At 38.0% G+C, this 12,775-nt stretch overlaps 1 protein-coding gene across 9 annotated transcripts in view; it reads left to right on the top strand.

The window, feature by feature from the left end:
• The window catches only part of ARHGAP32 (Rho GTPase activating protein 32), a 308,498-nt gene that overhangs the window by 227,807 nt on the left and 67,916 nt on the right, over positions 1-12,775 (top strand). The window lies entirely within an intron of this gene.

Here is a 12,775-nt window from a genome sequence, read left to right as displayed (position 1 = left end):
GGAAATTGTAGGATTAACTGGAAATTGATAAATGAAAAGTAAGTATATTTTAAAAGGGCATATGAACATCAAAACTATTTTAAACAGCATTTCTTATTACTTATATAGTATACTTACAGTGCTACATAAATCTGTAGAATATATTACAAGTAAGCATTATTGAAGGGGATAAAAATCAAGAAAATGGGAATTTTGGTATTTATTGAGGTGATTTAGTTTTGGGAAGATTCAACAGAATGCCTCGTCTGGAACTTTTTGATGATGTCAATTAAAAAAAAATACAAACAAAGTCTAAAACATTTTGAAGAGAAGAGGGAGTCATCCAACTTATTTTTCCTAGCTATATTACATTTCTTCTGTCCTTTCCCACCTCCCAGTAAAAGGAGAAGAAAAAATTTCTGGGCCTCAGAATTTATTTGAACTGTTTTCCTTATAGTAGTATTTTCTAGTTTTAGGACCTGTATGTAAGAGTTAAGGAAAAAAAAAAAAAGTTATTCTTTGCTCTTTTGGTATTTTCTCACTTGTGCTCCCAAAGCTTACATCGAACAATCTTTGCTAATAGTATTTAAGTAAAGGGTAATAATACCTTTCAAAGCTTATTTCTTCATAGGAGACTAGGGAGTCATTGTTCCCATTTCTCTCATTGGAATTTGTTTATTTTAGACGGACTTTATTGCTCAGTAGAGGAGATGCTTCACAACAGTGTTTTCTGCAGCGCTGCTTGAGTCAGGATTCTCAGTTCTTTTCAAAGCAATTTTATCCGTCTTGGGTAAACTTTTTTAAAAAACTAAGTGGGTACTGGTTCGGTAAATCTTCGTTAGTAACTGTAGATTTCATTCTTTTTAAAAATATGGCATTATTTTAAACTTAACTTTTTGAAAACTCAGCTTTATTGAGATAAAATTCACATATCGTGCAATTTACCCTTTAAATTGTGTAACAGAGTTGTACAGCCATCACCACAGTTAATTTTAGAGCACCTTCATCACTTCATAAAGAAATCCCTTATCCATTAACAGACACTGCTCCCTGCATACTACTCCCAGCCCTAAACGACCACTTGTCTACTTTCTGTCTTTATTGATTTCCCTATTTTGGACATTTTGTATAAATGGAATAATATAGAATGTGGTCTTTCGTGATGGGCTTCTTTTACTTAGCATAGTGTTTTCAAGATACACCTGTGCAGTGGCGTGTATCAGTACTTCTGTTTTAATTCCTTCTTTTTTAATGGCTGGATAACATTTCATTATATGCATACACCACATTTTATTTGTTAATTCATTTGGAGTTGTTTCCATTTTTAGCTACTTTGAATATTCATATACAATATTGTATGTGGATGTGTTTTGATTTCTCTTGGGTATATGTCCAGGTGTGGAATTGCTGGGTCATATGGTAACTATGTTTAACCTTTGAAGAACTGTCAGCTGCACCATTGGTGTAGCTGTACCATTTTACAGTTCCACCAGCAGTGTATGAGACTTCCAGTTGTTCCATATCCTTGTCAACACTTGTTTTTATCTGGATTTTTTTGATTATTGCCTTCTTAGTTGTGAAGTAGTATCTCACTGTGGATTTGACTTGCATTTTGCTTTTGGCTAATAATGTTTAGCCATTTTATATGTCCTTATTGGCTATGTGTTCATCTTCTTTGGAGGGTATCTATTCATATCCTTGCTTATTTTTTTTTTCTTCTACCTTTTTCTTTCTTTTTTTTTTTTTTTTTCGAGACAGGGTCTTTCTCTGTCACCACAGACTGCAGTGCAACGTTGTGATCGTAGCTCACTGCAGCCCTCAACTCCCGACCTCAAATGATCCTTCTGACTCAGCCTCCCGAATGACTGACATTACAGGTGCACACCATTGTGCCCAGCTTATTTCTAAATTTTTTGTAGAGACAAGGTCTTGCTTTGTTGCCCAGATTGGTCTCAAACTCCTGGTTTCAAGTGATCCTCCCACCTCAACCTCCCGCTTTTGCCCAGTTTTTAATTGGGTTATTTGTGTTTTTGTTACCGAGTTGTAAATGTTGCTCATATATTCTAGATACAAATTATTTACCAGATAATAGTGATTTGCAAATATTTTCACCTGTTTTGTGGTTCATCTTTCACTTTCTTTGATAGTATCCATTGATGCATACTTTTGATGTTTCTTTTGTCATTTATGCTTTTGATTCCTTATTTAAGAAGGCTTTGGCTAATCCACAGTCATGATTTACTCCTATGTTTTCTTCTGAGAGGTTTATAGTTTTAGATGTTACATGTTAGTTTATGACCCATTTTTTAAAGTTAATTTCTGTGTATAGTGATGAGGCAGGGGTCCAACTTCATGAGGTTATCCAATTGTTCTAGCACTGTTTGTTGAAAAGATTATTTCTTTCCTGTTGAATTATCTTGATACCCTTGGAAAAATAAATTGACCCTAGACACAATTGACCCTAGGTTTATTCCTGGACTTCCAGTTCTTTTCCAATGATCTATATGCCTTTTTTTGTTTGTTTTTTTTTTGAGGCAGAGTCTCACTCTGTCACCCAGGTTGGAGTGCAGTGGTGCCATCTCAGCTCACTGCAACCTCCGCCTCCTGTGTTCAATCAATTCTCCTGCCTCAGTCTCCCGAGTAGCTGGGATTACAAGTGTGTGCCACCACACCCAGATAATTTTTATATTTTTGGTAGAGACAGGGTTTCATTATGTTGGCCAGGCTGATCTTGAACTCCTGACCTCGTGATCTGCCCACCTCAGCCCCCCAAAGTGCTGGGATTACAGGTGTGAACCACCACGTCCAGCCTCTATATGTCTCTTCTTATGCCAGTACTACCCTGTTTTGATTACTGTTGTTTTGTAGTAAGTTTTGCAGTGGGGAATATAAGTCTTCCTACCTTTTTCTTCTTTTTAAGGGTTGATTTGGTTTTTCTGAGCCCCTTGCAATTCCATATGGGTTTAGAATCAGCTTATCAGTTTCTACAGAGTAGGATGGGATTCTGATAGAGAATATATTGAACCTGTAGATCAACTTGGGATACTATTAACAATATTAAGTCTTCTAATCCCTGAACATAGGATGTTTTTCTATTTATTTAGATACTCTTTTGTATTTTTAATTTTTTTCTTTAGAGACAGTGTCTTGCTTTGTTGCCCAGGCTGGAGTGCCATGGTGTGATCATAGTTCACAGCTCCCCAAACTCCTGGGCTCAATGCATCTTTCCACCTCAGCCTCCTTAGTAGCTAGGACTACAGGCATGTGCCACTGTGCCAGGCTAATTTTTTAGTTTTTTGTAGCAATATCTCACTATGTTGCGTAGGCTGGTCCTGAACTCCTGGCCTTAAGTGATCCTCCCGCATGAGCCTCCAAAAGTACTGGGATTATAGGCATGAGCCACTAGGCCCAGTCAGTTTAGACATTCTTTAATTTGTTTCAATATTTTGTAGTTTTCAGAGTATAAGTTTTATATATCTTTTGTTGAGTTTCTTTATAAATATGTTCAATTCTTTTTAATGCTATGGTACTGGGAATTTTAACATTTCATTTTCTTACTGTTCATGGGAAGTCCATAGGAATATAATTTTTGTATGTGGATGTTATATTTTGAAGCCTTGTTGAACTGTTTATTAGTTCTAACAGTTTCGTAGTGGATTCCTTGGGATTTTCTGTATACAAGATTATGGCATCTGCAGTAGGAACTTTTTACTTCTTCCCTTCCAATCTGGATGTCTTTTTATTATTCTTGCCCAGTGGTCCTTGTGAGAACCTCCAATACAATATTAAATATAAATCTCAAGTGCAAGCATCCGTGTCTTGTTCCTGATCTTAGGGGAGTGCATCTAGTCTTTTACCATTAAGTAGGATATTAGGGGGTTTCATAGATGTCCTTTATCAGGGTTGAGAAAGTTCCCTTCTGTTTCTCGTGTGCTAAGTGTTTATAAATAGGGTGTAGGAATTTTTCCGAAGGCTTTTATTCATCTATTGAGATTATCATGGGTTTTTATGGTCATTATTTTGAAGTTACTAAATTCAGCATCAAACATTTAATTTCCTGCACATTATTTTTATCCATCTTTCTGTGGTGTAAGCTTAACTTATATTAGTTGTTATGTCTCATCTTTGATAGTATTGACTCAGATGTACTATAAACTGAGTTTTTAAAACTTAGCCTAATATTGGCATTAAAATAAACTGTATCAATCAAGTGCTTTCTCTTTCTCTTTTTTTCTTTTTTGAGATGGAGTTTCGCTCTTGTTGCCCAGGCTGGAGTGAAATGGTGCGATCTCAGCTCACTGCAACCTCCACCTCCCGGGTTCAAGCCTCAGCCTCCCCAGTAGCTGGGATTACAGGCATATGCCACCATGCCGGCTACTTTTTTGTATTTTTAGTAGAAATGGGTTTTCTCCATGTTGGTGAGGCTGGTCTGAAACTCCCGGCCTCAGGTGATCCACCCACCTCAGCCTCTCAAAGTGCTGGGATTACAGGCGTGAGCCACCACACCCGGCCCATTCTCGTGTTTTGAATGGAGAAGTGACACTTCAAGTAGGGATAACCTCCAGAAAGTTAGTATTGGGAAATCAGTTATTGATCAGTTACTGATAGCTCTGGAAAACAGGTTTGTATTTGTAGACCTGCATAGCATTGTTATTTCTAAATTAAGAATGACCAAGAAAAACCTTGTATACCTTCAAAAGCTAATATTTTGTCTTTTGTGAGCAGCATTGCAGAGTTAGCATAAGGAAATGTGCTTTTTTTTTTTTTTTTTTTTTTTTGACGGAGTCTTGCTCTGTCACCCAGGCTGGAGTGCGATGGCGTGATCTTGGCTCACTGTAACCTCCGCCTCCCAGGCTCAAGCAATTCTCCTGCCTCTGTCTCCTGAGTAGCTGGGATTACAGGCACATGCCGCCATGCCCTGCCAATTTTTGTATTTTTAGTAGAGGTGAGGTTTCATCATCTAGACCAGCTGGTCTCGAACTCCTGACCTCGGGTGATCCGCCTACCTTAGCTTCCCAAAGTGCTGGGATTGCAGGCATGAGCCACTGTGCCCAGCTAAAATGTGCATTCTTAATACATTTTGAAAAGGATAATGTGAATTCTGTCAGCCTTGGGCTTGTTTCACACTTTAAAACTGTCTTTGCCTACGGTATAAACAACTTGAATGTTCTATTTATTTTTAACATTGCCATCTGTCACTGTTAGATGCCAAATCTGAAAGATAGAGCTATAGTTTGAGACTGAAAATTTGAAGTTCCCTATACTATTACACAACAAGGGTAACATAGGAAAAATATTCTCTTTGAATCTGTTCTTAAATGTTCTTTCTTAATATGTTCAATTATTTGTATATACAGAAATAAAATTAATCACCATATCCTGACCAAGATAGAAAGTATCCATGGTACCTTAGGAAAAAGAAGGTAAGAGTTTGAGAGAGAGAGAGAGAAGAGGAAACAAAAAAGGTGGAAGCTTATCTGTAAGAAATTGTCATTTCGTTCAATCACCATAGGTCATGATATAGTGGAAGTTGAGGTCTAGGTGGGGAAAGGTAAAAGGGGAAGCACATGTTTTTCTTTGTGTTTGTTTTGCTTGCAAGTCACTGAGGAGCTATTTACTGACACTTTTCTTAAAGGCTTTATGTTCATAGCTATTCTCTCTTCAGATATTTCTTTTTCCCAATTCTCTTTCACCTCTCCTTTACTTATCAGTTACATTATTTGATGTTGTCTCACAGATCTCGGACTCTGTTCTCTCTTTTTTTTTTTTTTTTTTTTTTTTTTTACTCTGTTTCCTTTTTCATTTCTTTTCTTTACTTTTTTTTTTTTTTTTTTTTTTTTTTGAGACAGTCTCGCTCTATCTCCCAGTCTGGAGTGCAGTGGCATGATCTCCTGTTTTCTTTGTCTCTCTTTTTTTGTTTTCAGTTTGGATACTTTCTATTATCCTATCATCAAGTTCAGTGATTCTTCACTCTGCTATGTGTAGTCAGTCTTCTCTTAAGCCCACCTAACACATTCTTCAATTCTTGTATTTTTCTTTTCTCGAATAAAACTAGGTGGTCTTTTTACAATAATTGCTATGCTGGAATTCCCCATCTTTTCACATCATCCACCTTTTCCACCAGAAAAAAAGAAAGAAGAGGGATGGGGGGTAGAAGAGAGAAGAGGGAAAGAGTGGGAGAAATGGAGAACAGCGAAGAAAAGCCAGCAGAGATTTTTGAGGCATTAACTTCTGGAAATAAAAGACTAGTGAGTTAGACAACCTTACCTCTGAGGACAGTTAAAAATTTTTGACAGAGGTATAAAAAGTATCTTTGAAGCATTAGAGAGTCAATAAAACCGTAAGCAGTTATTGTGCTAAGATGAAACAGAAGGAAATCTGAAGGGTGACCCCTGCATATAGAGACATTATTCCCCTAGGATATCTGCTGATGGAGTAGAGGAGGTCGCCATAGTGCTAGGGGAACAAAAATTAGAGGGCAGAACCCATCAAGACAGAGTTGCTGAAAAATGCCCCAAGCTTTGAGTTGGAATCTTTGTAGAAATTGATGACTGATTCTAAGATGTATATGGAAATACAGAGCCAAGAATACCCAAGACAATTTAGAAGAACAGAAAAGTGGGAAACTTACTGTAGTGTCAAGATATATTGTGAAAGCTTCACTAATTAAGACATTGGTATAGATGTACAGATAGACCAATAGATCAGTGGAACAGAATAGAGTCCAGAAACAAACCTGTGTCTATATAGATACTTGATTTATGACAAAGGTGGCATTGGAGGGCAGTTTCAAAAGAACAATCATTTCAATAAAAAGTACTGAGTCAACTGGACATCTGAATATAAAGAAAAAGAAGCCTGATGATCTTTATTTAACCCCATACACACAAATCCATTCCAGGAGAATTACAAATCTGTATGTGAAAGAGGAAACAATAAAACTTTAGAAGATAATACTATAGAATATCTTTATGACCTTGGCTTAGACATAGTATTAATTATAACTGAAAAGCTTAATAATTAAACAATTCAAAGTAATAACTTTATCATAATATGCCATTAAGATAGTGAAAGGGCAAATCACAGTGTGGGAAGGTATTTGCAGAATGTGTATCTGACAAAGAACTTGTAAAGAATCTTTAGGAAAATGCAGATCAAAGCCTTATTGACTCTTCATTACATACTTACCAGAATAATTAAAATTTAAGGGTAACAGTATCTGAGTTTGGCAAAGATATATATTAATAGGAATTCTCATATGCTGATGGTGGGAGTATTAATTTGGGACAATCATTGGCATTATCTATTGAAGTTGATACACAACTGTAACCCAGCAGTTCCACTTTTAGATGTATATAGAGATTCATGTACACAGACGAAGACACATGCATAGAAATGTTGATAGTTTTATTTCCATTTGTTAAAAACTGACAAAACTTATGGGTGTATACATGGTGGAATGAATAAATGAAGGTATATACAATAAATTCCTCTACACCAGTAAAAATGAATGAGTTAAAACTATTTGCAACAACATGATTGAATCTCACAAAAAATAGTATTAAAAGTCCTGATGTACACACACTGTAAAGTTTCATGTATACATTTACAGAGTTCAAAATCCTAAGAGTTGAAGACTGCTCTGTGGTATTAGAAATTAGGATAGCAGCTACCTTTGGGGAGGAAAGAGGAGGTCAATGATTGGGATGGGCAGGAGACAGGATTCTGGAGTACTGGTAATGTTCTGTTGATCCAGGTGGGAATTATACAAAAATGTCATGATGTTGAGCATCTTTTTGTGTGCTTATTGCCCATTGTCTATTTTCTTTGTATTAATGCCTATTTAAGTCTCTTGCTCTTTTTGAATTGGTCACTTTGCATTTTTAAAAAAGATTTCACCCATCCAGATGAATATTCTTTGCAGCATTGCTTTAATACACAAATGTTGGAAATCGTATTTTCAAAAAATACTTTTGGTACTTTTGTACTGTAAAATACTTTGCAACCACCACAAAGTAAGTAGAAGCCTACGCAGTAAACCAGGGGATTTTTTTCTCTGATACATTGTTAAATGAAAAGGCAAATTACAAAACAGTAAAATCGCATTGTAAATTCATAGAAAGAGGATCTAGAAGGCTACATATGTAACTGGAAAGGGGAATGGGATTATGGAGACAGTAAGAAACATTTCATTTTTTCTCCATTTGCTTCTGTATTGTTTAATTTTTTTATAATTGAAATGGGATCATTCGCTTGGCCCCTTCTCAGGACTCACAGGTCAGGGGGAGCATGCAGGTGAGTGGGTGCAGAGGCCAGGATGAGCACTTCTGGGCAACTGGTAGAAGCAGAACTCTGTGCAGGCCCATGGCAGCATCTAGAGGTTACCCATGACTCCTGGAGCCCCAGAGGGCATGTGTTACAGTGTGCTCTTTTAGCTTTGCCATCCATGGGTGGCTTAGACGTTAAACAACTCAGTGGAGGGTCAGTGTGACAGCCTCTTGCACCTGTATCCAAGTCCTTGTCTGGGGTCCAGGAAGAATCAGGACGTGCAAATGAATTGAAGGGTGGTGGTGAATGGAGAATTGTATTGAGTGGTAGAAGTGGCTCTCATAGGGATGGGGAGCTGGAAAGGGGATGGAGCGGAAAGGGGTCTTCCCCTGGAGTTCAGCCGTGCCCAGCTGAACTCTCCTCCGAAGTCCTGCCGTCAAGCCACCCCTCTGAAGTCAGGCTGCTTTTCAAACATCCGGCTGCTTCTTTCCTTCTCTGCCATTCTGCCGCTCTGCTGGTAGGGCCTGGGGTTTCTATGGGCACAGGATGTGGGACGGGACAGGCCAAGGTGGTTTTGGAAAAGGCAACAATTGTGGGGGTGGGAAACAGGAATGCATGTCCTCACTTTGGGTCATAGGTCCAGGCTTGAGGGTGTGACCCTTGCCAGGGACCACCCTCTTTTACCCAGTGTTTCCCTTTCTCCGGCCTGTATCACAATGAGCATGTATTATTTTGTAGAATACGAAGAAATAGATTGTAATCTCCTGTTAACTGAACCCTGCCCAAATAGGTAATTTCCAAGATCCTTCTTAATGCATCTACCCCATAAAATGGACACTAGTGACACTAGAGTTAATGCAGATGTTTAATTTATTTACCTATGTGAAAAGCAGCAGGGTTAAAGGGACAAAAGTTCAGGCAACCTTGGGTTCAATCCCTATGCCACATTTTACTGTCGGGGTATACATCATTTGGCTTCTCTGATTTTCAATTTCCATATCTAAAAAGTGAGGCAAGATTATTATTTCAAAGATTAGGGATAAGGTACTTAAGACCCCTGGATACTTAATGAATGTCAACTGTTATTTATTGATTTATGTTTATTTACTACGTTATTTAAATTCATGAGTATCAGAAACTATACTTAATTTATATAGATACTTATTTAAGATACTATTTATTTGATATAAATCTACATGCCAAGATATCACAGTTGTGTTAGTCTGTTCTAGCGTTGCTGTAAAGAAATACCTGAGATTGGGTAATTTATAAAGAAAAGAGGTTTAATTGGCTCACAGTTCTGCAGGCTGTACAGGAAGCATGGCGCTGGCATCTGCTCAGCTTCTGGGAAGGCCTCAGGGAGCTTTTAATTATGGTGTAAAGCAAAGTGGGAGCAGGCACCTCACGTGGCAGGAGTAGGAGCTAGAGAGAGTGGCAGAGAGTGCCACATACTTACACAGCCAGATCTCACGAGTATTCACTATGCAAGGACAGCTCCAAGCCATGAGGGATCTGCCCCCATGACCAAAACACTCCCACTAGGCCCCACCTCCAGCATTGGGGATTACGATTGAACCTGAGATTTGGGTGGGGACAAATATCTAAACTATCACAGTGCATGACTGAAACAAATTCATTACAGTAGTTTTCACAGAATCATGGTGGGAGAAGGAGTTTGCATCACAGATTTCTGTTTTTTTGAAGATAATTTTTTTCCGGTTAACAGATATACATTAAAGGTGAGACTTTTTTTCTGTAAGACTAGTTAAGAGCATGTGTGAGAAGACAGAAAAGAGTAGAACAGGGAAATAGATCTGTAACTGATGTGGGTACAATCAATTGAGATAACTCAGTACCTTTGGACCAGCCGGGCTTTTATTTGTAGTAGTGTTTCAGGAAACCAGTCCTCTAGTATCTTGCTTTTTATGTTATTTTACTTTCAGTATTACCTAATTCCAGTTGTCTTGTTTTAAATTTTGACTTGCTTGCTCCTGGATTGTTTCTATTTTCTTGTTTCAGTTTCCAACACTTTTTGCTCTTTTGTAGCCATGTTTCTTTGCATGTCACTTTAGTAAGAAGTGACCACACATTTATATATCAACTAAAAGAGGTCCACGTTTTTACTTACTCTCTTGGGAGTATTGCACTGAATATGCTTCCCATTGAACAAATGCTTAAATGTGTTAAGAATCAGATTGTTAAAATCCCTACCTTCAGAAGCACTGATATGAGAATCAAAGGAGTACTAAACTGCTAAAATGTCTTGGGAAGCTTTCTCCCCAAATACATTACAAAGGATAGATCAAGATAATATTTTCTCACTCTGTATCAGGGGAAAACAGAAAATTTATAATACCATGTATTTATAAAGTGCTTTAGGGTTTATGAATACTTACATTTCCACTGTTTAAATGGGACATGAATCTGGTCACAACCGTGTGAGCTTGCTAGGGATAGGGAATGTATTTCCATCCCTCCCCTTCCTACCCTTTTTAACAAATGGGGCAACTGGAAGCTTAAGACACTTGCCTGAGGCTTCACAACTAGGATTTACTGAAATGTCCTGACACCTAATAGTAATCACAGCCAGCACTTACATAGTCCTGTGTGCCAGGCCCTGTGCCATGCACTTGACATGGGTTAACTAACTTGTGTGCAATTAGTTAATTCAAAACCCAGAATTCTGCCCACTGTAGAACATTGAATAGACATAAAGATTTTTGTTCTCTCTGTCAAAACAAAAATTTAATTCCTTTTGCTTTTATTATAATAGGAATAAATAAAACGTGTTTGCATTTTTATAAGGCCTGTATAAACAGAACAGAAATTAGGGCAAAAGATGGGCTAAATTGAGGTTAAAGAGAATTGCTTACAGGAACCTACTTAATTTGCTAATTTTGTTTTCAGTCATCATCCTTCCTAATGCTGCTTTAATTTTTAAAAATCTTTTAATTTTTCCTCACTATGCATAAAACATATCCCCAAACTCTATTATATTGTAGCATTTCCAGTCATTCTTTTCCATTTTCTTAGTATAGTATTTCTCCCTGTATACTTGACTGGAATCTCCTTGTGTTTTCTGAACATGGCACGTGGCTTCATAGCTTTCATTTTGCTCCTGCTGTTCCTACACCCTGAAATGCCTTCCCCATTTTGGCCAGTTGAAATCCACCTTATATTTCAAGACTCAGGCCAGAATCCGCTTCTTCCATGAAAGTTTCCCTGACCCACTCCCTAATCCCATCTCCTCTCCACCACTAGTGCAAATTTAATAGCAGTTATTTCACATATTCACTAAACTGTACTTTCTTCATAAGTGACAAACATGTCATTCATCTTCATCTCCTCCCCAGGCAGTGTGTATAGTGGTTACACAACTAATGCCTGTTGAATTAATCCATCCTAGTACTTATCAAATTAAAATTTTAGAGTACAGCTTTCATCCTGTAACTCTTATCTTCAGAAAATTTGGGTGAATTCCTCCCTCTATGCCAGAATTAGATAGAAAATTTTTAGTGTAGAATTTAAGTTGTTTCACAAATACTGGAACGAACTTTTTTTTTTTTTTTTTTTTTTTTTTTTTTTTGAGACGGAGTCTGGCTCTGTCGTCCGGGCTGGAGTGCAGTGGCCGGATCTCAGATCACTGCAAGCTCCGCCTCCCGGATTTACGCCATTCTCCTGCCTCAGCCTCCCGAGTAGCTGGGACTACAGGCGCCCGCCACCTCGCCCGGCTAGTTTTTTGTATTTTTTAGTAGAGACGGGGTTTCACCGTGTTAGCCAGGATGGTCTCGATCTCCTGACCTCGTGATCCGCCCGTCTCGGCCTCCCAAAGTGCTGGGATGACAGGCTTGAGCCACCGCGCCTTCCCCCCACCCCATTTCTTACCTACATTCAGCTTCACTAACATGTTTCCTTTCTCTTCTCCCAAGGTACTCTGGGCTTCCCCCTTCCCTCACCTGTGACTGACTTACCATTTTTTTGTGTGAAGATTCCCTAGGCCACTCTTTGACAAACTTGAATTTGCATTCAGCTCACCTGAGTGCACATTCATTTCTCTCAAAAAAGTTTTGAGTTTGATACTTCACTTTCTGTGTGTCTTTTTTCCCCACTACATGGTTTTGTTTGTTGGCAGATGTATTTTATAGTAATTCGCATCTTTTATATGGATGCTCCAAAACAGTTCTTGATTGATAATTATAAGCATGGACAGTTTTCAATATAGTTACCAAAAATGTTTCCTAAACGCATATGCCCTTTAGTCAGTGCTGGGAGTAGCCCCCTAATCAGTCTTTTTCTTGCCCTAAGTAAAGAGGCTTTTCCGCTTTCGGCCATTTCCAATATTCATTCATTCATCGATCAAGAATTTATTGAGTGCATACTAAGTGCTATGGCTAAAACATGAACACACCAGAGAGAAATTCCACCATTTTGGTGTTTGTATTCATGTGTGACAAGAAGGGGAGAGGTAAATAAATAAATAAACAATATAGTATGATAGATGAGGGCTATGAAGAGAAACAAAGCTGAG

Source organism: Macaca thibetana, chromosome 14, assembly GCF_024542745.1.
Source record: "Macaca thibetana thibetana isolate TM-01 chromosome 14, ASM2454274v1, whole genome shotgun sequence".
Lineage (NCBI taxonomy): Eukaryota > Metazoa > Chordata > Mammalia > Primates > Cercopithecidae > Macaca > Macaca thibetana.
Note: the sequence above shows the minus strand (reverse complement) of the source record. Positions and strands in the feature narration are given on the sequence as shown.